This window comes from Cibotium barometz, chromosome 45 (genome assembly GCF_041138505.1).
Source record: "Cibotium barometz isolate CiBa-2024 chromosome 45, ASM4113850v1, whole genome shotgun sequence".
NCBI classification, from domain to species: domain Eukaryota; kingdom Viridiplantae; phylum Streptophyta; class Polypodiopsida; order Cyatheales; family Cibotiaceae; genus Cibotium; species Cibotium barometz.
The window spans coordinates 13,448,241-13,472,297 of record NC_141090.1 but is presented as its reverse complement, the minus strand read 5'-3'; positions in this window follow the sequence as shown (position 1 = coordinate 13,472,297).

Sequence of the window (24,057 nt, the reverse complement as noted above, 5' to 3'; positions counted from 1 at the left end):
ATGTCTTGTATGTGCCTTCTATTACAGAAAGTTTGGCCTCAGTTGGTCAAATGGTTGAACAGGGTTTACAGGTTCGTTTGAACAAGCATGGTTGCTTCGTTGAGGATTTAAAAAATGGATGTAGAGTCATTGTTTGCTAAAGGCAAGAAAGAAGGCACGCTGGATGCTAGGATTCCTGAGTTGAAATCAACCATGTTCTCCAAAAGCCGAAATGTGGTACAAGACATTGACATGTGGCATAAGAGGATTGGAGATATGAATATACAAAGGTTAAAGAACATGCACGCAAGAGGCATTGTTAGTGGGCTGCCTAGATTCAAGTATGATGGGAATATGCATGTCTGTGATGCCTGTCAGTTTAGAAAGCAGGCAAGGTTGCCATTTCCTAGAGAAGGCAACATGAGTAGCAGGCCACTTGAAATAGTTCATAGCGATGTATGGGGTCCTGCACAAAACCCATCCATTAAAGGCAGTTTATATTATGTGACATTCATTGATGATTTCAGCAGAATGACTTGGATTTACTTTCTTAGAGAGAAAAGTGAAGTGTTGGGAAAGTTTATGGATTTCAAAGCTTTTTTAGAGAAGCAATATGGCTCTTGGATAAAATGTTTGAGGACAGATGGAGGTGGTGAATACACCTCACATGCTTTTGAGCATTTCTTGAGAAAGCATGGCATAAGAAGACAGTTAACTTGCAGGTATACACCTCAACAAAATGGTGTGGCTGAGAGGAAGAATAGAGTCATTTGTGAAGTGGCCAAGGCAATGCTCAATGAAAAGAGCATGCTAGATTATTATGGGCAGAAGCATGTGCCACCACAGGTGTATATACTCAATAAGACACCCACAACAGCCATACATGGAAGTACGCCAGAGATGCGGCTTACAGGTTTTAGGCCAGACATTGGACACCTCAAAGTGTTTGGTTGCATAGCTTATGTACATGTGCCTGACGAGAGAAGGAGGAAGTTGGATCCTAAGGCACAGAAGTGTGTGTTTGTTGGATATGTATAGGATCGCAAAGCATATAAATGTTACAATCCACAAACTAGGCAAGTGGTTATCTCACAAGATGTGGTGGTTGATGAACTTGCTAGTTGGTACAATGCAAAGGATGAGGGTGTCATTGATTCCCTTGATGCTAATGTGCATGTGAACTTGCCACACAAGCAAGTTCTATTTCTATGTCTGGGCTAGTAGAGTCTGAGAGTAGCACTTTACGTCCATGGTGACGCTTGAGACATGAGAGTGTGAGCACTGGGAGTAGTGCTGTGGATAAAGGGAAAAAGAAAGTTGAAGGAATTGGAATTACAGGTTATGAGTCGTCAAGTTCAGAGAGTTTGGATGAGGAACTTGGCATACCCGTTTTACGCACACCTGGTGCAAGGCAGGATAGATATGTGCCACCACATGCTAGAGTGACAGGTGTTCAGAGTGATCCGCATGCATTGTGGAGATCCCAAAGGGTTAGGTATCCAGTTGACACGTTGACATATCATGATTTTGCTATGCATTATGCATATATGACCTCTTTGGTGAAACATGTGGAACCTACATGCTATACAGAAGCTATTGGAAAGCATGTATGGGAGAAGGCAATGAATGTTGAGATGGATGCTTTGGTTCATAATGAAACATGGGATTTGGCTGCATTACCACAAGATAAAAATGTCATTGGTTGCAAATGGGTTTCCAAAGTGAAATGCAAGTCAGATGGTTCCATTGAACGCCATAAAGAAAGATTGGTAACTAAGGGTTATGTTGCATAAACCCAAGGCTTGGACTAAGATTGGTTGCAAATGGGTTTACAAAGTGAAATGCAAGTCAGATGGTTCCATTGAATGCCATAAAGCAAGATTGGTAGCTAAGCGTTATGCACAAACCCAAGGCTTGGACTATGATGAAACATTTAATCCAGTTACAAAGATGGGAACAGTGAGAGCAGTCATTGCTATGGCTACAACAAATGGTTGGGAAATGCATCAAATGGATATGAAAAATGCATTTCTAAATGGTGATCTACAAGAAGAAGTTTATATGGCACAGCCAGAAGGATATGTACACCTAAGATATCCTACTCATGTATGCAAATTAAAGAAAGCATTATATGGTTTGAAGCAAGCACCTCATTCTTGGAGTGATAAGATGAGCCGATATCTTATCTCCCTTGGATTTCAAGTTTCTACAGCAGATTCTTCACTCTATGTCAAGAAAACAGATCATGGGATTGTCTTTCTTGTCATCTATGTGGATGACTTGATTGTCACAAGAGATCATGCTACAGATGTGATGCATGTCAAGAAGGCATTAAGTGGGCAGTTCGACATGAAAGACTTGGGTGAATTGAGATACTTTCTTAGAATTGAAGTGATCAAAGACCATGCAGGTATATGGAATGCCAATATGCATTGGATATGTTGGCAAAATATGGGATGACAGGGTGTAAGCCAATGAGTATACCTTTGGAGCAGAATGTAAAGCTACGGGCTGATTTTGGTGAAGAGTTGGATGATCCATCTATGTATAGAAAGATGGTTGGAAGCCTTATTTACATGACTATCACATGCCCGGATCTCAGTTATGCTGTGGGGCCAGTAAGCCAATTTATGCAGAGCCCCAGAAAACCTCATTTGGATGCAGTGAGACACATTATGCGATATGTAAAGACCACTGCACATTATGGTCTTCTTTATGAGCATGGTAAAGGCTTGGATATACATGGCTACACAGATGCAGATTGGGTAGGTATCTCGTATGACAGGAGGTATACTAGTGGTTATGCCTTTACACTTGGAAGTGCTGTGGTGAGTTGGAGTAGCAAGAAGCAACCTACTGTTGCTTTATCCAGTACAGAGGCTGAATACAGGGGTGCAGCCATGATAATGTGGTTGCACAAAATGCAACTCAACAATCACAGTCTTTGAGTGGACCAGGAGAGTCCTCATCTAGTGGCTCAATTGATAGACCATGGAGTGGTAGGTTGCGTCATAATACTAGTCCTGCAAATGTGATTAGTACCACATAAAGGCAAAGAGAAAGTGGTTGAGCCCCTTAGTATGCCTAACAATTTTGCAGGGCATTCTCATGTTGATGGAGAGTCTAGTGGCTCAGAGATGAGCCATGATGAGGATCTTGGGATACCAGCTATGAGAACACCTGGTGTAAAGAAGGCTATGAAAGCCATGAATGCAAAGCTGCGAAGATTTGGAAGAGTGAAGAATCCTGTGCAGAGGTTTACCTATGATGGTTGTGTGGCAATAAAAGCATCCACGTGTATCATTATAGTGCCTTTACCAATTTCCACGACCTCTTTGACTCCCCCTACCTCTGAATTGGCCTCTTCCATCTGTGTATTGTTGTTGTTGTGAATTCTAGGACTATTGTTGTTGCTACTGTTGGCCATAATTCTAATTACCTATTCAGCCACCTCCTTGGCCATGTCTATGGCCTCCTCTACCTCGTCCTCTTCCTGAACTTGTGTAGAAGGCCTGTTGCTCTGAAACTGTTTTTGTTTTGTGAAGACTATTGGTCTTCACCCAAGATCTTCTCTTCTATAATCAACATAGACACCAAATCTGTGAAATTGGGAATGTTTTTGTGAGTCTGAATAGACGTCTTGAATGCCTTGTATTGTGGCCCGAGACCATGTAGACAGACTTCCACCTTATCATCATCCTCTACTGAAACGCCAATAGATGCAAGGATTCCACAATACCCTTGATCTTCAATGCATAGTCATTCACAGATATACTCTTTTTCTCCACAGTATGAAGTTCATTCTTTAACTCTATCTTTCATGCCTTGGTATTCATTTTATAGAGTTTTACGAAGGTGTCCCACGCCTCCTTGGGGGACTTGGCATCCTATATGTGCCCAATCATGGTGTCCTGTATACTGATAGAGAGCCAATACATAACTTTTATGGCTCCTTGGTTCCAATCCTTAAACTCTTTCACATCTATAGTAGTCAGATTGATCTCTGGTATCTCCGGTATCTCCAGTGCCTCTTCATGCTCACCTTCTATGTAGTCCCAGTAACCCTTTCCCATCAAGAAATTTGTCAACCTGAACCTCCAAGCATGGAAGTTGTTCTTATCAAGATTCTCAGCAAAATCTGGTTTATGCCATCATTTGACATCTTTCTAGACACACAAATTTACCAGAAACAGCACTCTGGTTTGTCCTGCACAAAACTGCAGTATTTTCTACAGCGATATTGTACTATACTCAAATGTCACAACCAGTGACATTTGATACTATACTACACTCAAATGTCACAACCAGTGACATTTGATACTGTACTACACTCAAATGTCACAGCCAGTGACCTCAATGTGCATACATACACCCAATGGCAACTGTTGACCTCCTTGTAGCACACACAATGTCTGCACAACCAATCTGTCTTCATGCAATGACTTACCCGCAGTGCTCGAAATTGCTTGCTTTCCAAAAAAGGAAGGTCCTAATGCGAGGTACTCAACCAAATACATTTGATACCACTTCTTGTGCTTCTCTTGCTTGCAGCTCATCCCTTAGCATGAACCGGCTTTGATACCATGAAAAGATGCAGGGGAGAAGAGAGCTTGAGCTCTTGCAAAGGACATACACACTCACAAAACCCTAAAAGAGAGCACACAAGGTGAGAGGCTGAAAATCTTCTTCTTCTTCACACAACACTCAACACTCAACACACCATATACAAAGATAAGAGTACACACAATATGAAAGGTACTCAACCAAATACATACTAGGGTTCTCTATAGTGTGAACCCAACTAAATGAGCTGGTGCTATAACTATGCTAGTCTCTAGAATGGCTGTCACATAGCCTGTCATCCCACATATCACCCATGATCTCACCAACCATGCCAGTGGTGTAAGTGTGGGGCCTATCCCCCAGGCGGGTCATCAGTGTCCACCACCTCACTAGATGAGCTTGATATCTCAACAAGCAGCAGTACCATAGGGTCCCAGAGTGCCAGCAAGCTGAGGAGCAATGTCTTGGGCCCTTATGCCCAGTCCTTCCATTGAACTCTCATCAAAAGACAGGTCATTACACCACATGGGAAAATCACTCTGCAGTGCCACAATAAGGAATGCCTCCATCTGTTGGAAGATGCGGAGGTAAAGGATAAGCTGGAAAAAGTTGGCCTTGATATAAGCTGGAAAAAGTTGGCCTTGGTATAATGGCTACAGTGTTATCGAGAGGGATCGACACAGACCTCTGCGTAGAATATCTCCATACATATGACAAGCAGAAAAAGAGAGGAAAAATTACAAAGGCAGATGCTACCACGGAAGAACTGCTCATAACAGAAGACCTTACCAGAGACACCTTACAGCTCCCCCGACAGTCAGGGCCCACAGACACACAATAGATACAATGCCCATCAACGAGATGCTAAAGAGAGATTCTTATAACTCCAATGGGGCAAAGTACGAGAACATCAAGGATGAAGCCACAGAGAAATCTTGCAGGGAAATGTCTTTGATGATGCAAATCAAACCAGCCTTAACAGAATTGCCAAAGCACATGAAGAAAAGGAGGACGATTGGACCTTTTTTATGCACAAAGAAATGGAAAATTATCTCAAATCACATCAATCCAAGGTCAGCAACCCATACCTGCTAACACAAATACTTAACCATGTGGCACAACGGCCAGTAAAAGATTAACTAGAGAAAAACCTGTCACTAGCCCTAATCCCCAGTCAACCTATCAAAGCTACTAGAAGGGTGGATGAAGGACAAGAAGTGTTAATGGAGACAAAATAGCTCATAAAGTCAATAAAGAAAGATCAAAAAATAAGAAGACTGACAAAAGTATGAGAGGACTACTAGTGGATGCCACCACAGAATCTCAACAATTGGAAGCGGCTATGGCATCAGAGATCAAGACATACCAAGAGGCTCTCCAAGAAAAACTACAAAGCCCTACTATATGCAAGAACAATACCAACAGCTCTCCCCTCCAACGAGCCCTGCGCAACAAATATTCAAAGACCTCTCCCCACTAAAGGATTCACAACTATAGCGGAGATGCACACAAAGGAAGCTAGAGAACAGATGCTGAAAGATCATACTTTGGAAGGACTAGTACACGAGGAGGCATCAATTGCACAACAAGATTTAGAGAAGCCAGCATAATCTAGTAAGAGGCCACACTCCCCAGAGATGTCCATGCCAAGAAAACAAAGAAGATTGGATGAAGATGAGCCACTACTGCATCTTGGTTCCTTCAAGGAGATGGATTCTCAACAATTCCTCCAGGATACCTTGGAAGGCCTTGACACACTCCTCAATCATCCCCATACAAAAATAAGTGCGGCCACTAGTACCAACTAGGAAAAGGAACAGAAGGTATGGCATTGCCATTTGTTGACAACACACATGCTGTACGACACAAACGCCAGCCTATGGAACAACAGGAAACAAGATGCAGTGCATTGGAAAGCAACAACTTGGTTTTGAGTCAAACCATTGTTGTACAAAAAATAAATGAGAATACTGACTTGAATGCAAGGCTAGAGCAATCAAAGGAGCAGATACAAAAGGAGATAGCTCATACAAAGGGCCTAACAACTAGGCATGCCAAGGAAATGGAGGAGTACTAGGAGAGTGCAAATCATATTGCGGATATGCTTCGACAACAGATAGAGCTCCTCACAACCAACCTCAAAGAAGAACAAGAAAGAGTACAAGGATTCCAACAGGAACGAGACCAGGTTAACAAAGCACATGCAGAAAAACTAAAGGCTCTCAATGAAATAATCATCAACGGTGCAAAGAAGCTAAGAAACAATATCACAACTAGAAAACCAATTACAGGATGCACAAAGATTGGCAACACAATAGGTAATTAAAAGTACTGAAGCCAATCAAAGAGAAGGTACTACCAGAAGAGCACAAGAAGTGGCAACAAGAAGATTCAAAGTGTTGGATGCTGAATGGATGATTAGAGAAACAACCATTTCTACAGAGCTTAGCAATGCTCATATCCCCATGCAAGAACTGGCCCGCCAACTAGCCACATAGGAAAGAACTGGCCCGCCAACTAGCCACATAGGAAAGGAGTAAAAAATCAGAGCCCGCAGATGACGTACGTACCCTCCTTGAGTGAGCCTTGGAATTGGGACAATTGCCAGTAACTCCTTGGGCCCCTTCTCAAACTCTTACCTTGTTTTTGTCTACACTAACACTCTCATTGCTTCAATATGATATTAACTTAGTTGAAGATATAGGTTTAGGAGAATTAACCCTTATTAAACAAAATACCGAGCACGATGCTGATCCAACCATCATTACGGGCATTTTGAGGGGGGATCTGATATTAACTAACCCACAAGATATCTTCTTTTATCCTTTGCATCCAATAGTCCTCAACCTCCATAGTTGGTATTGTGTCTTACAAAATTCAAAAATTTTGGACAACAGGGTCGACAAACTCAACTTGTTTGTTCCAGATTACATACCAGCAACACCAGCTAACGAGGTTGTGGCTCTAATACTTATCAATGGGTAATTAGTCACGGGTGGTTAGTGTTGAGATTCAAGCTCGATGTCAGTGTGAGCTAGCTACGCTATGTGCTGGCAGACTAGGTAGGAACATGTGTGAGACATAAATGACCGCGTGTCCAGCTGGTCATAGTGTGTGGACATTAGCTAGGATTAGATGTGTGTGGACACAACTCATAGTGTGTTGTGTGTATTATGGATTAGTGCATTATGCTTTGTGTGTGAGAGGAGATGGCTTCCCTCTATGGTTAGGGTCTGCAATATACATTAGGGTTTGCTCCTGTGTGTGTGTCTCCTCCCCCTCTACCGTTCTTTCAACATGGTATTAGAGCCTTGTGCTATTTATTAGGGTTTATGAGTGAGTGAGTGAAGAGGGAGAAGAAGCTATGAAGAGAAGCTGTGAAGCTTGCCATTGGAGCTGTGAAGCTTGGAGCACACCAAATACTATCAGATCTGAGAGCTTGGCCTACCGAGTAAGGTCTTCTAAACATCCTTGAGTGGATTGCAGGTGATACAGGCAAAAACAAAGCAATCTAGAGCAAATCAAAGCAAAGAAAAATTTTGGTTTTTGGAAGCTTTCCATTAAAGCTTGAAAACACTGATGTATGGTGAAATAGAGGTGATTCTGGAAAAAGACACATGTATTTGACAAAGAGGGATGTATTGGCAAACCCTATGCAAGCCTTAAACAAATTTTGGAGCAATTTGAATGCATTTGATTGAGTGAAAAACTCTGGTTTTTGAGCTCTCACAAAATAGAGAAAAGCAAGTCGGAAATTGATGCATTTGAAGTAAGTTTTTGGCAAAAACCCAACCATTGATGGATTGCACACATGCCTAGGTGTGTTGGGGACTCAAACCCATCATCAAATAGTACTTCAAACCTTCCCAAATCACTGTAGAGCAGGCGGCGCTGGCTGGACAGCAGAAACAAAGAAGATTTTGACATTTTTACTGAGTGGAGGACCAAATTACACCTTGGTGCTTGATACATTCCAAAATTGATTTAGAAATTAGTTGCTACACACATTGGAGAAGAGGGCTATGTGATTTATTTGATCAATTATGCTTAATTGAGCTGGGAATGAGCTGATTAAACAGGCTGTCCACTGGTTACAAAGAAACAAAGCATTTTTAATTGAGCAATTAATCTTTGGTCTTATACAATTGGACAAATTCCTCTTACATGTAGTTGATGGACACTATTGCTAAGCTAATGAATGCCTGGTTGCTCAATTTGGACAAATATTGAAGAAATTAGAGCCAAATTACTACTGGTTTTTTTGGTTTTTCTGGGTTTTTCCAAAACAGAGAAAGGGGTTTTCAAAAATTGATATGTACACATGTCAGATGGTGTTGATACTCTACATTGAGGTTGTTTAGGTGTCAATGCAAGTTGCCCATACTTGATTGCACCACTACATTGTGATTTGGAGCCGTGGAAAGCGCATCAAAACAGGGTATCTCAGACTGCGTGAGATAGTTCATCTTGGATGCATACAGGTTGATTTTCTACATCAAATTTGGAATTTGTTGGCTACCTTGGAGTATCTGGAACATTCATTGGAGTGTGGTTGAGCTGAGGAAGGCTCATTTACAGATTTGAAGTGTACGGAAGGTGTATGCATTGAGCAAACATGTCGAATAATCCAGTACAGATTGTTGGTGAAAAGCTGGATAGGAAGAACTTCCAGGCATGGAAGTACAGGATAAAAAGTTTCTTGAAAGGAAAAGGTTTTTGGAATCTCATTACAAGTGCTGAGCCAGAGCCTGAGCTACCTCAATAACCTACACACAGCAGCAGCTTATTGCTCATAAGCAATGGTCAGAGAGAGCATTCAAAGTGCTGCATTATCTGTCTATATGTATTTCTGATGCTATGCTCATACACATACAGGATGCTGAGAATCCCAAAGATGCATGGGATACTTTGGTCAAGATGTTTGATACAGATACGAGTGCTCGCAAGTCTCAATTGTAACAGCAGATACATAATGTGAAAAGGAATAAAAGGAGCATACATGATTATGTGCAAGAAATCAAGAAGTTTGCAGATGGCCAATGCATTGGCCACAATAAATGCCCCCATGCCTGATGATGATTTGGTGGATATTACCTTGCGTGGTCTTGGCAAGGAATACAAATCTTTTGGTACATCTATCTCAGTGAGGAGTACAGGTTTACCCGACTTCGATGAGTTGGTTTCACTCTTGTTGGTTGAGGAAATCAAACTCAGTGATTCATTTCTAGATGCATCTACTAGCCATGATGATGGCAGAAATCAGGCTTTCTACTCGCAGAGAGGTTTTAGAGGCAGGGGGAGATTCACATCACGTGGACGTGGTGGTAATGGTCGTGGATGGCAGGACAGGTCATCACAGCAGAATTTTCAGCCTTCATATGGTGCTTGAGGTGGTCGTGGATATGCACCTCAGCAAGGCAGAGGTAACCCCCGTGGTCGAGGACGTTGGGCAAGGCCAACAAAATTCTATGCAAGATGTGGAATGCCATTATTGTGGCAAATATGGTCATATGGCGAGAGATTGTTTCCGCAAACAGAATGATTTGAGAGGGGGTAGAGCACAACGTGGTGGTCATTATGGTGGAAATTATGCACAACATGGTGGAAACTATGCATCAAGCAGTAATGATGGCACTGCAAATCATTTGTTCGCCATGAAACATGTTGTTGGATCGATGATGACAAATGCTGAGAATGATGATACTTGGTATATGGATTCTAGAGCATCAAACCATATGACATGTCATGGTGAATGGTTTGAGCATATGAAGCCTATGGATGTAAGCTATGTGGAAATAGGTGATGATACCCAGCATGTCATTACACATGTTGGAAGTGTACCATTGGTCATGCACAATGGTCAAACAAAGTCCATGTCTGATGTATTGTATGTGCCTTCTATCACAAAGAGCTTGGCCTCAGTTGGTCAAATGGTGGAACATGGATTACAGGCTCGTTTCAACAAGCATGGTTGCTTCGTTGAGGACTTCAAACATGGATGTAGAGTCATTGCTAAAGGAAAGAAAGAAGGCAGATTGTTTAAGCTGGATGCTAGAATTCCTGAGTTAAAATCAGCCATGTTCTCCAAAAGTAAAAATGTGGTACAGGACATTGATATGTGGCATAAGAGGATTGGACATGTCAATATACAAAGATTAAAGAACATGCAAACAAGAGGCATTGTCAGTGGATTGCCTAGATTCAAATATGATGGACATATACATGTTTGTGAAGCCTGTCAGTTTGGAAAGCAGGCAAGGTTGAGGTTTCCTAGAGAAGGAAATATGAGTAACAGGCCACTTGAGATCGTACATAGTGATGTATGGGGTCCTACACAAAACCCATCTATCAAAGGCAGTTTATACTATGTGACATTCATAGATGATTTCAACAGGATGACATGGATATACTTTCTCAGAGAGAAGAGTAAAGTGTTGGAAAAGTTCATGGATTTCAAAGCTTTTGCAGAAAAGCAATATGGCTGTTAGATTAAATGTCTGAGGACAGATGGAGGTGGTGAATACACCTCAAAAGCTTTTGAGCATTTCTTGAGGAAGCATGGAATAAGAAGACAATTGACTTGCAGGTATACACCTCAGCAGAATGGTGTGGCTGAGAGAAAGAATAGAGTCATATGTGAAGTGGCTAGGGCAATGCTTAATGAAAAGAGCATGCCAGATTACTATTGGGCAGAAGCATGTGCTGCTGCAGTGTATATACTGAACAAAACACCTACAGCAGCCATTCATGGAAGCACGCCAGAGATGCGGCTTACAGGTTATAGGCCAGACATTGGACACCTCAAAGTTTTTGGATGCATAGCTTATGTACATGTGCCTGATGAAAGAAGAAGGAAGTTGGATCCTAAGGCAGAGAAATCTGTATTTGTTGGATATGCACAGGATCGAAAGGCATACAAATGTTATAATCCACAAACTAGAGAAGTGGTCATCTCATGAGATGTGGTGTTTGATGAGCTTGCTAGTTGGTACAAAGCAAAAGATGAGGGAGTCATTGAGTCACTTGAAGCTGATGTGCCTGTGAACTTGCCACAAGCAAGTTCTAGTTCTACTACTATGTCTGGGCCAGTAGAAGCAGAAGCTGAGAGTAGCAGTGTACGTCCATGGTCAGGAAGTTTGAGGCATGAGAGTGTGAGCACTGGGAGTAGTGCTATGGATAAAGGAAAGAAGAAAGTCGAAGGAATTGGAATCACAAGTTATGAGTCATCTAGTTCAGAGAGTTTGGTTGAGGAGCTTGGCATACCTGTTTTACGCACACCTGGTGCTAGACAGGATAGATATGTGCCACCACATGCTAGAGTTACAGGTGTACAGAGTGACCCGCATTCATTGCGGAGATCCCAAAGAGTTAGATATCCAGTTGACACATTGACATATCAAGATTTTGCTATGCACTATGCATATATGACATCTATGGTAAAGCATGTGGAACCTACATGCTATACAGAGGCTATTGGAGAGCATGTATGGGAGAAAGCAATGGATGTAGAGATGGACGCATTAGTCCATAATGATACATGGGACTTGGTTGCATTACCAAAGGACAAGAATGTTATTGGATGTAAATGGGTTTACAAAGTGAAGTGCAAATCTGATGGTTCTATTGAGAGACATAAAGCAAGATTGGTAGCAAAGGGTTATGCACAAACCCAAGGTTTGGACTATGATGAAACCTTTAGTCCCAGTGGCTAAGATGGGCACAGTGAGAGCAGTCATTGCTATGGCTACAGCTAATGGCTGGGAAATGCATCAGATGGATGCCAAAAATGCATTTCTAAATGGAGATCTACAAGAGGAAGTGTACATGGCACAGCCAGAAGGGTATGTACACCCTAGATATCCCACTCACGTATGCAGATTGAAAAAGGCATTGTATGGTCTGAAGCAAGCACCTCGTGCTTGGAGTGACAAGATGAGCAGATATCTAATCTCACTTGGTTTTCAGATTTCTACAGTAGATTCTTCACTCTATGTGAAGAAGACAGAGCATGGGATTGTTTTACTCGTCATCTATGTGGATGACTTGATTATCAAGGTGATCATGGTGCAGATGTGATGCATGTTAAGAAAGCTTTGAGTGGGCAATTTGACATGAAAGATCTTGGTGAGTTGAGATACTTTCTTGGAATAGAAGTGGTCAAAGATCATGCAGGTACATGGTTAGTACAGTGCCAATATGCATTGGATATGTTGGCAAAGTATGGCATGACAGGGTGTAAGCCTATGAGTACACCTTTGGAGCAAAATGTGAAGTTGCGGGCTGATTATGGCAAGGAATTAGATGATCCTTCTATGTACAGGAAGATGGTTGGTAGTCTCATATACATGACTATCACACGCCCGGATTTGAGTTATGCTGTGGGGCTAGTAAGCCAGTTTATGTAGAGCCCCAAAAAACCACATTTGGATGCAGTGAGACGCATCATGAGATATGTGAAGACCACTGCACATTATGGTCTACTCTATGAGAGTGGTAAAAGCTTGGACGTACATGGCTACATAGATGCTGATTGGGCAGGTAGCGCATATGACAGGAGGTCTACTAGTGGATATGCTTTTACACTTGGAAGTGCCGTGGTGAGTTGGAGTAGCAAGAAGCAACCTACAGTTGCTTTATCTAGTACAGTACAGGGGTGCAGTCATTGCTACTTGTGAGGCAGTATGGTTAAAGGGTCTCTTGGCAGATTTATGTGAGCCTATTGATGGCAAAGTTGTCATTCATTGTGACAACATGAGCAGTATACAGTTGGCAAAGAATCCAGTGTTTCATGCGAGGACCAAACACATAGAGGTCCATTATCACTTTGTCAGAGAGAAGGTGCTGGATGGTACAGTTGATCTTCAGTATGTGAAGACTGATGAGCAGGTGGCAGACATCTTTACAAAGCCACTTGTAAGATCCCTGTTCCCACCGAGCAACAGATTCAGGATACGGGCAGCGGAAGTACTTCTCGCACGAGACAGGGGTCCCACATTCGGGGCCTCATCCACGGATATCCGGATAAGAGACTAATCCGTCGGTTGTTCCAAAACCGAACCCGAAAAAACTTCCTTTACCGAAAAGCACGGGTGAATTCCACCAGGAAAACTTTTTACTCTAGCGTAGTCAAGATCATTTTTGATCAAGCTGATCCAATTGCATCTTCAAGATACTTGATCAGATCAAGGAAGAAACTTGCACTTGGATCATTAGGATCAACGCTTTTTTCCCCATTCAAGAGGCATAGCCGTTGATTCCTATCCATAGAAAAAATTACTGTCCGAGATTTACTTTATCTATCGTAATAACAAAAGTTGAGTCTCGATTTATGGATCCATCAGTCAAGCCTAACCCCATCCAATCCCATGGGTTAGCCAGCTGCCCAACCACTGTAGTGATGAGATCCAATTTAGAATTTGATTTTTGTCCCGGGTACCAGGGAAAAGAGTTCCCAGGCCCCCTAGCCGGATGTTCATGCAAAAATAAAACTAGTCACACCACTCACACACCCAATATGAAATTGCCTTTTTCATAGATTCAACCAGTTTTAAAACAATCCTTTAATAAAACCATAGTATCATTGATCACCATCTTCCAAGTTATCCGGTTGATTCTTAATTTCCCATCATTCCATCATCAGAGTATCTATGGCATCATTGGCAACTAGGACGCTCACCACCTGTCCACTCAGGGGCCGTTTCCTAATTCCTAACCCATAATACTCGGCAATATAATCACTTATCAAGATGGACTCTCATTGAAGATCAGCAAGATCAACCAACAGATCCATATAAAGAGCCATGGACTCATCCGTTGAGGACCAGCAAGGTCAGTCAACCAGATCCATGCCCGGTTTCAGAAAACAACTCTTACTCCTTGTCCCAATATCTTCCTCGACGCACGCGTGGGTATCCTGGGCGACCCAGAGCTCGAGCACCGTATGGTCAGCACCCTCTAGGATCCTTCGCAGGTGACCTAGCGCTTCACTCATAGGCCGCTTCCTTGGCCCCTCATCCACCGTACCGAAAGCTCACCATTTTAATCGCACCGAGGCTGGTCAAGACCTCGGCCGACCTTGCTATGCGAGACGTCCTCCATTGACTCTCCGTCTCACAGTAGTTGCAACTTTATCAGTAATCAAGATGGTCAAAATGCTTTCCCAGCATTCTTGACATAAAACAGTCATTTACAAACAGCATTTACAAACAGTCACAAAATACAGTTTCTATATTAACTCTCATTTTTCCACATTATCCCTCATCAATCCACATTGCTTATTCCACATTCCAGTTATATGTGTACTCATCCCATCACATCATTTTCCATCTCATCACTTCAGATTCCTTCACATCATATATCATATATTCACATCCATACATATATCCACATCCACATCTATACACATCCACATCATATATCCACATCCACATCCATACATCCACATCTACATCCATGCATCTATTTTCACATCCACATCTACATGCACATTCGTGCATCCTCATCCATACATCCACATCTACATGCACATTCACATCCATACATCCACATCTATATGCTTACATTCACATCCATACATCCACATCTATATGCTTACATTCACATCTACATGCATACATCCACATCCCATCCATGCATCTACATCGACATCCTCATTTACATCCATACATCCACATTCACACTCACATCTACATGCATACATCCATACATACACATCCACATTTACATCCATATTCTCACCCTATCACAACCCATATACATCTTATCACTTCTTAACTCATCTTATCACATCCCAACTCATCTCTTATGCATACCTCTATGCATAAAATATTCATCTCTTATGCATACCTCTATGCATGAAATTCAATTATGCTAAAAGTAACTCTTTTATAATAAAATATTCATCTCTTATGCATACCTCTATGCATGAATTTTAATTATGCTAAAAGTAACTCTTTTATAATAAAATATTCATCTCTTATGCATACCTCTATGCATGAAATTCAATTATGCTAAAAGTAACTCTTTTATAATAAAATATTCATCTCTTATGCATACCTATATGCATGAAATTCAATTATGCTAAAAGTAACTCTTTTATAATAAAATATTCATCTCTTATGCATACCTCTATGCATGAATTTCAATTATGCTAAAAGTAACTCTTTTATAATAAAATATTCATCTCTTATGCCTACCTCTATGCATGAATTTCAATTATGCTAAAAGTAACTCTTTTATAATAAAATATTCATCTCTTATGCATACCTCTATGCATGAATTTCAATTTTGCTAAAAGTAACTCTTTTATAATAAAATATTCATCTCTTATGCATACCTCTATGCATGAATTTCAATTATGCTAAAAGTAACTCTTTTATAATAAAATATTCATCTCTTATGCATACCTCTATGCATGAATTTCAATTATGCTAAAAGTAACTCTTTTATAATAAAATATTCATCTCTTATGCATACCTCTATGCATGAATTTCAATTATGCTAAAAGTAACACTTTTATAATAAAATATTTATCTTTTATGCATATTATAAAAATTTAATTTTCCCATGATTACCATGAAATTCTTTCAATTAATCTAGGATGATAATTCTTAGAATATGGTAGGAAATCCTCTTTTCATGCTTTGAATGAAATTATTTTATGTGTAAATTTTTATAAAATTTTGCCATAGCTCCGCTACTATAACTAATAAATCTCAATTATTTTAAAAGATAGGTTATCTTTAAGAGAATGATTAGAATGATCCCTAATTGGATCGTTAACCCTTAATGGATTAAATAAAAAATAATCATAAACTAAAAGCATAGATAAAAAAACTATTAATTTGTTCTCAAGCATAGATTAATCTTGGATTAAGGAAAAGCTTTATGAAAAGCTTCATTTGGATTAAGAATGGGTCATGAGTATGACTATTTCTTAAGTGAGAGAGAGAAAAACCATTAGAATTAAACATAAATGAAAATTTATGTAATTCTTTACTATCATTAATCAATTAAATTCAATAGCATTCAAAAACCATACCAATTAAGCTTCTCAAGCTTGAGAGGGGTTGAGAAGAGAGAAACATTGAGAAATTATAGAAAAGATCAAAATTCACCATACTTACCTTACAATTTGCTTGATTCTTTATTCACGGTAGAGGCCCCCAACCAATCAATTGGTTTAGTATGTTGATGGAGCCACCAATGGGAATTGAAGAAAGAGAGAAGTGTCAAAAACTAGTGAATTATTAAAGAATTCACAATTCTTGGCTTAGGTGGAGAAGAGTAACAATGCATAAGACACTATATTTTTTTCAACAAGGGAAGGCTTCTATTTATAGGAAAAATTGAGCTCCTAACCAAACAAACTGATTCTAGAATTTTCCAAGTCAGTTTGGTCACTTTTTGACCGTTTTTAGGTCAGTTAAGCTAACTTTTTGGAACTAGACTTGAATGAGGAGAGAGGAGAGATGAAATATTTCAATTTTTATGAGTTTAAAACTCATTCAAGCATGTGAAATATGCACCTCCTTTAAAGAACTCCCCTTCCTTACATATGTGTCAAAATGGAATCATTATACCCAAAATATCTCATATTTTTAATATTGCTCATAGTTTTTTACTAATAAACCTTGTACATTTTCAACTCTTCATCTTATGTGAAATATGCACCTCCTTTAAAGAACTCCCCTTCCTTATATATGTTGCAAAATGGAATCATTATACCCAAAATATCTTATATTTTTAATATTGCTCATAGTTTTTTACTAATAAACCTTGTACATTTTCAACTCTTCATCTTATGTGAGCATTTACTCATTTTTGGATACCCAAAATATCTCATATTTTTAATATTGCTCATAGTTTTTTACTAATAAACCTTGTACATTTTCAACTCTTCATCTTATGTGAGCATTTACTCATTTTTGGGTATCTCCTTTTACAATTTGGATTTATCTCCTCCCTACACATGGATTGATGCTATTGGCCCATATGAACCTTAATTGGACCATAATCCAAAAATTTATGAAAATCTAGACCCTTAGGCTAAGGTCCTTTATACCCATTTCCAATAAATTCTAATTGTACATTGGAAAGTTCTTTTTGAATTTCTGTTTCAGGGGAACTTATTTTAATAAGATGAGATAATTTTCTATCCAAACATATTAAAAATCTGAATATTCTCTCTCTAGAATATTTTCTCTCTCTAGGTTAAAACAGTTAGAAACAAGGTCTTTATATTTCTGAAGAAGGATTGATTACAGGGGAAGATACTAGACATCAAAAGGGGGTTGGTGGGGGAGGAATCTTACACCACTTAGCAGGGAGAAGTTTGAGTACTTCCGGACTATGTTGGGAGTACATGGGTTGAGTTTGAGGGGGAGTGTTGAGAGTCTTGATATCCCAAGCTCATCTACATCTTCATCGGTAGTACATCATGAGCTTGAGAGGGGCTGTTGAGATTCAAGCTCGATGTCAGTGTGAGCCAGCTATGCTGTGTGCTGGCAGATTAGGTAGGAACATGTGTGAGACATAATTGACCGCGTGTCCAGCTGGTCATAGTGTGTGGACATTAGCTAGGGTTAGATGTGTGTGGACACAACTCATAGTGTGTTGTGTGTATTATGGATTAGTGCATTATGCTTTGTGTGTGAGAGGAGATGGCTTCCCTCTATGGTTAGGGTTTGTAATATACATTAGGGTTTGCTCCTGTGTGTGTGTCTCCTCCCCCTCTACCGTTCTTTCAACAGTTAGAAGTATATAATACCCACCAGCATTTAAATCTTTGTGTGTTACCTTATATCACCCAGTGAGCATCCTTAAGCTATATACTAATATCCATAACCATTTAGAAGCTATGCTTACCACCGTAAGCAACAATTTTGATGTAACTCACATAAATTACCTAGATGTGGATAACAAAGAAATCCATGAAATTCAAACCTTTTTTCAAGCTCATAGACCTAGCCACCCACCCCCTAGTTCGGGTCACGGTGAGGATGAGTGTAAGAGCCCGGTCCCCACCGCGCAACAATTTCAGGGGTGCTAGCAGCAAAAGTAGCACTTCTTGCGTGGGGCAGGGTCCCACACTTGGGGCCTCACCCACGGATATCCGGACAAGAGACTAATCCATCGGTTTTTCCAAAAACAAACCCGAAAAAAACTTCCTTTGCACGGAAAGCATGGGCGATTCCACCTGGATAACTTTTCCCTAACGTAGTCAAAAGCCTTAACTAACTGAGCTCATCTGACCGAACCTATAAGTCCCATAGTCAGATCAGGGAAAAAGACTATACTTGGATCATAGAGACCAACACTTTTTTCCTCATTGAGAGGCACAGCCGTTGATTCTTTTCCATAAAACAATTTTTGTCTTGGATTTACTTCATCTATCGAACTAAACAGAAATTGAGTCTCGATTTACGGATCCATCAGTCTAGCCTCAGTCCCATGGGTTAGCCAACCACCCAACCACTGTAGTGATGGGATCCAATTAGGAATTTGGTTAGGTTTTGTCTCAGGTACCAAGGAAAAGAGTTCCCAGGCCCCCTAGCCGGATGTTCATGCAAACATAAAACTAGTCACACCACCTACACACCCAATATGAAATTGCCTTTTTCTCACCATCATCTATCTTTAAAACAATCCTTTAATGAAACCATTGTGTCACTGATCACAATCCTCAAAATCTCTGGTTGAATCCTTATTTCCAATCATTCCTTCATCGGTGTACTTATGGCATCATTGGCAACCAGAACGCTCACCACCTGTTCACACAGGGGCCTTCTCGATAGTTCCTAGCTCATAGTAATCGGCAATATATTCACATAACAAAATGGAATCTCCGTGGAAGATCAGCAAGATCAACCAACAGATCCATATAAAAGAGCCATGGACTCATCCGTTTTGAGGACCAGCAAGGTCAATCAACCAGATCCATGCCCGGTTTCAGAAAACAACTCTTACTCCTTGTTCCAATATCTTCCACGATGCACGTGTGGGTATCTTCGGTGACCCAGAGCCCGAGCACCGTATGGTCCGCACCCTCTAGGATCCTTCGCAGGTCACCTAGCGCTTCACTCATAGGCCGTTTCCTTGGTCCCTCATCCACCATACCCGGAAGCTCACCATTTAAATTGAACCGAGGCTGGTCAAAAGACCTCGGCCGACCTTGCTACGCGAGATGTCCTCCATTGACTCTCCATCACAGCAGTTGCAACTTTATCAGTTAGGTCTCCATGACCTTAATCACAAGACGATCAAAATGCTTCCCCAGCATTCTTGAGATAAAACAGTCATTTACAAATAGGTGACAAATACAGTTTCTATATTGAACTCTCGTCTTTCCACATTATCCCTCATCAGTCCACATTACTTATTCCACATTTTTGAAATAAAAATAAATCTTTTATAAAATTCTTTATGCATCTATTTATGCATAAAATCAAAATTGATGAGAATAACTCTTTTGAAATAAAAATAAAATTCTTTATGCATCTATTTATGCATAAAATCAAAATTGATGAGAATAACTCTTTTGAATTAAAAATAAAATTCTTTATGCATCTATTTATGCATAAAATCAAAATTGATGAGAATAACTCTTTTGAATTAAAAATAAAATTCTTTATGCATCTATTTATGCATAAAATCAAAATTGATGAGAATAACACTTTTGGATTAAAATAAATTCTTTATGCATATTTCCATGCATAAATCCAATTTAGTAAGAATTATACTTTTAGAATAAAATAATTTCTCTTATGCATCTAATTTATGCATAAAATCCATTTATGATGAAAATCACACTTTTAATATAAAAAATATCTTTTATGCATATATTTATGCATACAAATCATTTATGATGAAAATCACTCTTTTATTATAAAAGAATTTCTTTTATGCATCTATTTATGCATAAAAATCATTTATGATGAAAATCACACTTTTAGTAAAAAAAATATTTTTTATGCATATGTTTATGCATACAAATCATTTATGATGAAAATCACTCTTTTAATATAAAAGAATTTCTTTTATGCATCTATTTATGCATAAAAATCATTTATGATGAAAAGTGTGATTTTCATTTATGATGAAAATCACACTTTTATAATCAAAATAACAATTTCAATATACTTCCTTCTATGCATGGAATTTAATTCTAAAGAAAGTAACACTTTTTTAATAAAATATTTTTAGTATGCATTTTCTTATACCTAGGATGAAAATTAACACTTTAAGAATACATATACGATGGGAATCACTCTTTTTGAATCAAAAAAAGTAAAACTTATTTTACACAATTTTATAAAATTTTACCATAACCTCCTTTGTATGGCTAACAATTTTTTAATTTTTAATTCTCTAAAATTAATTAGAAGTTCACCAAGAGTATTTAAATCATTCTAATGTAAACATTTTCTACTTATTAAAGAGAAACATTATGAAAAACTTGATTTTATCTATTAATCATTCATCTAGGATAAAGAATGGTTGGATTTAATAAAGAAGAGAGGGGAATGCCTTTTTTCAATGAGGCATAACATCATATTCATTTTAGAGAAGACAAAAAACATAAAAACCATAAAATAAAATAGAAAAGAGAAGAATCTTCAACTTACAAAGGAATTTGAGAGCTTTCCTTTGGCTTGATGGTTTAAGGGATCTACTCTTGTCTGAAACAAGAGTGGCCACCAATCTTTAGAAGAGGGAAGGTCAAAAACTAATGAATTATGAGTAAATTCATAGTTTTTGGCTCTTGGGAGAAGCAGGGTAACAGTGCAAAAAACACTATTAAGCTTCAACAAAGGGGGAGGCTTCTGTTTAGGAAAAAGTGAGCCTCTAACCAAGCAAACTGATTCTAGAGTTTTCCAGATCAGTTTGGTCAATTTTTGACCATTTTTAGGTCAGTTTAGCTCACTTTTTGGATCTAGTTGAAACAAGAGAGAGGAGAGATAAAAAATATCTCATTATTTGGGAGTTTAAAACTCTCCCCCACATGTGAAATAGGTGCCTCCTTCATGAGGGGAATTCCCCCATACTGAGGTGTCAAAAATCCATCATTTCTTCTAAATATCTTACTTTTTAAACTAATAACCTTGTCCTTAGTCAACTCTTCATCTTATGTGAGTATTTACTCATTTTTGGGGGGATTTTCTTTATTTCTTTCATTTATCTCCTCCACACATTTGGATGAATCTTATTGGCCCATAGGAACCTTAATTTAAAATTTCAAAAAAAATCTTAACCCTGAGGATAAGGCCTCTTGAACAGATTTTACTTGATTTCTAATGCACCTTCTGAAAATATTTTTGAACTTCTGTTTCGGGGGAACTTATTTTAATAAGAAGAGATATTTTTTCATCCAAAAATATTTAAAAACTGAATTACCACTCTCTAGAAGATTTTCTCTCTCTAGGCCAAAATTGGTAAAAACAAGATCTTTTATATTTCTGAAGAGGGATTTGACTATAGGGGAAGATACTGGACATCCTGAGAGGCCAGGGAGGAATCTTACAATGAGGATCCATCTTCTTTTTTCAAAAACACCTACCCTGTGTATACTAATATCTCTATTAGGCTTCTTGATCCCTATCCAAGCATGCCTCCTACTACTTCTTCACAAGTTAGATGCATCTACTCTTCCTTCTCCTCACCAAAATTAGAATTTCCCACTAACACTCTCGCCCTCGAGGAGATATTAGCATAATGTTTTGGATTCCATGACAGCTGCTGTAGAATATGAAGAGTTCAATCCATTGTTAAAGCCAGAGCTTATGTTCAATGCCTTGATGTAGATTACCCCATTCGATCCTACAAGCAAGATTCTCCCAGAGGCATATTCTATTCTGTAGTCACCCCCACACGGCAACATTATGTGCCATACCCTCTCCGGGCCACTTCTCCAGAATTACAAGAATTACTGCCATTGGCTGGAGAAGGAACATTATGGGCCAATGTGGCAAAACACACAAAGCTGGCAAACCCCCATCTCTCAGACTTGTTGGAAATTCGCCTGGTCACTTTTATGATCAGTAATTCTTACAAAAGATGGAGGAGGAAACATCCACACTAGAGGTGGATACACTACCATACACACAAATAAAGAGGCACCACAACTGCAGGATTTTAGAGTGCAACCTTCATGGAGAAAGGAATTTCTAACAGTCACACTGAATACAGTAGCATTTATATGAGTGTGCCACCAACATTACGAGTGGATCCACTCTACATGCCTATCAAGAGGAGGTGGATACCGCTAAAGTTTCAAGCAGCAAAAGACAGGGATTCTCATATCTGCTAGAATTTTCCAATATTTAACCCTGCAACATTTGCCAGTATTCAGGCACAAAGACAATAACTACTTGATTGTATCAGAACTGATAGACCAACCTAGAGAACCTTATGATGGATATGAGGCTCAGCATCTATAGTTCGACATGAACCAAGGGCCAACAGACAGAGGTATAATGATATATTACCATCGTCTAAGATGTCTTCCAAGTTATATGCACATAACATTTGAAGACATGATCGACAACGGGTTTTGGAAGTCCCATTCGGCATTTTGGCACACACTTAGGAAACTTCAGTCTCGCCGTAATTTCTATCGCCATGAATTCAGTGACCAGGTCTTCAGACCTCGGTAACAGGTTCTGAGGACAAACCTACTTCAGGAAAGGGGTAATGTTAATCCCATTTGAATTAACACCATGATCCTCAATTGAGGACATTAATAAGTGTTATGTAAAGGCACTATAAAGGTTGTACATTATGAGACATTGGCCACCCAAGGTCTAGTTAGTAAGTTTTGGGTGCCCAAGTGTGAAATAAGGGCCAATTGTATATAAGGTATTTTCTCATAATGAAAGGACACAATCCCCTTTGTGCTATTGAGAGCTCTTCCTTTGTACTTGTGAGAGAGTTAGGAGTGAGAGCATAACAATCCTATGGGGGGATATAGTTCTAATAGACCCAATTGATATTTTCTTTTTCTCCTTACATCCCATAGTACTAAACCTTCATAGTTGGTGTTGGGTGCTGCAAAAACAATCAGATATCTTGGATAATAGTGTCGATAAACTCAACTTGTTTCTACCAAATGATATCCCCCAATGACATCGGCCAACTAGGAGGTGGTTACACAAAGTTACCAATGGGTCATTAACCATTGCTGGATTGAAGTATATAATACCCATCAGCATCTAAGCCTCTCCAAATCTACATTATATCATCCTTTTGGTATTTATAACTTTATCGAAATATCCATGAGAATTTGGAGGCTATGCTCACTAATGTGATTTTTTAATTTTGATAAAAGAGCATATAGAATATCCTAATATAACCAACGATGATATAAGTGACCTCCAAGAATTTATGAAAACTAACAAGCCCAGCCTCCCGCCCCCAAGTTTTGGAGAGGGTCATGAAGAAACTCAAGGAACCTACTACTCATCATTTACTTATCCCGGTGTTCTCTTCCATTGCCATAGTAAGTTATTAAACCCCCTT